A 1893-nucleotide genomic window follows, 5' to 3' on the forward strand; every position below is an offset into this window, starting at 1 on the left:
CACCTTGGGAAGTCAACTGAAAGGCTTTTCTCTTGCTGAGCTCAGATGTAACATCTCTTCTTGTTTCCTTTCCTTCCCAAGGCCTTGGCACAATCCTTTCAAGTGTCCCTCCAGCAGACTGCCAGATCCCAAGACCAGTGAAGTTCACAGCTGCCAGACTGCACACACTGGGTGCAGTGTGCAGGTTTACTCATCCAGACTCTCCTGGGGAGAAGCCAGTCCTTCAGGAGAGGACTCGCCTCATCTGACATCAGACAGACCCAAAGAGTCACCCCTCCCAAAACAGGGCATTGGGACAGGTCAAACAAACCCACCTTCACCCTAATTTCTTTTCTCACCCTAGAGCTTTTGTGGTCTTAGTTTTAACTGGGCACAGCTGAGCTTTCTAATAACAGCTAAAAGCTTTTTAACTACTGATGTGCAGGGAAAAGCACTGAGGTCATACAAGGAGACTCACTTGGACAGGGAGCTGCAACAGCCAGGAGCAGGAAACACAACCCCATGAGGTGGGGAGAGTCCATCTGGCTGCCCTGGGTGCTCAGTTCCAGTGGTGCTGGATCTTCTCTGAGATCCTCTGTGGTCCCAGGTCAGGCTCATCAGGCTCCTCCTTCAGTCTTCTCCCTGCTGGGACATTAAATGCAGTGTTTAGCATCCATTATCTCTTATTATCTTTCTCCAGACAAAAAGAAATCAGCTGCCAGGCCAAGTGCTGTAAGGCTGCTCCTGGCCAAGACATCAACTCACTCCCTCACAGCATCCCCACCCCAGTGGAATGGGGAAGAGAGTCAAAAGTAAAGCCTTTAGGTCGGCATAAGAATAGTTAAATAATTGCAACATAGTTCTGCAGCCTCCCTAGGGCTGAGTTCAGCCTGAGTAGGCAGGATCACGTCCCTCAGCCTGCTGGCCACACTCTGCCCAATGCACCCCAGGATACCATTGGCCCTCCTGGCCACAAGGGCACTGCTGGCTCATAGTCACCTTATCATCCACCAAGACTCTCAGGTCCTTCTCGGCAGAGCTGCCCTCTAATGGGTTAGTCCTAAACTCTACTGCTACTTGGAGTTATTTCTCCCCAGGCACAGGATCTACCCTTGCCCTTGTTGAACCTCATCAGGTTTCTCTCCACCCAGCTCTCCAGCTTATCAAGGTCCTGAGGAATGGCAGCACAGCCTCCAGGTCTACCAGCCACCCCCTCCCAGTTTTGTAGCACCAGCAAACTTGCTGAGGATACATTCTATCCCTTTGCCCAAATTGGTCATAAACAAGCCCAGTAAGACAGGACCCAGTACTGATCCCTGGGGAATGCCAGTGACTACAGGCCTCCAACTGGATTCTACCTGATCACAACCCTCTGAGCTCTGCCATTCACCCAGTTCTTCATCCACCTCACTGTCCATTCATCTAATCCACATTTCCTGAGCTTACCTATGAAGATAGGTAAGTGGGAGACAGTGTCAAAAGCCTTGCTGGAGTCGAGGTAGACAACATCCACTGCTCTCCCCTCATCAACCCATCCTGCCACGCCATCATAGAAGGCATCAGATTGGTCAAGCATGATTTCCTCCGTGGTGAATCCATGCTGACTGTTCCTGAGGAAATTCTCTTCTACAAGCTAGTTGATAACCTCCAGAATGATCTGCTTCTCTCTCATGGTCTGTGCTACTTTAGAGCTGCTGAGAGCCCCACTGCAATTCCCAAACACACATTATGCAGCAGAAACACAACCCGCAAGACAAACCCATTCCAGCTGCCGACAGGCACAGGACCCGGTCTTGGAGACCGGCTGCGAAAATTCCTGCGGAACAAAACCTGGGATGCCTCTGCAGGGAGCAGGGAGCAAGGGGAGCAGGGAGCAAGGGGAGCAGGGAGCAAGGGGAGCAGGGAGCAAGGGGA

At 51.6% G+C, this 1893-nt stretch overlaps 1 long non-coding RNA gene across 1 annotated transcript in view; it reads right to left on the reverse strand.

Moving 5' to 3' along the window:
• Window positions 1-463: 463 nt before the first annotated feature.
• LOC108506208 overlaps window positions 464-1893 on the reverse strand; it is a 17656-nt gene continuing 16226 nt past the window's right edge. The window contains exon 3 of the long non-coding RNA XR_001877717.1: window positions 464-621. This is a non-coding gene — a long non-coding RNA (uncharacterized LOC108506208). The remainder of the gene's footprint in view (window positions 622-1893) is intronic.

Source organism: Lepidothrix coronata, unplaced genomic scaffold (assembly GCF_001604755.1).
Source record: "Lepidothrix coronata isolate B3197 unplaced genomic scaffold, Lepidothrix_coronata-1.0 Scaffold210, whole genome shotgun sequence".
Lineage (NCBI taxonomy): Eukaryota > Metazoa > Chordata > Aves > Passeriformes > Pipridae > Lepidothrix > Lepidothrix coronata.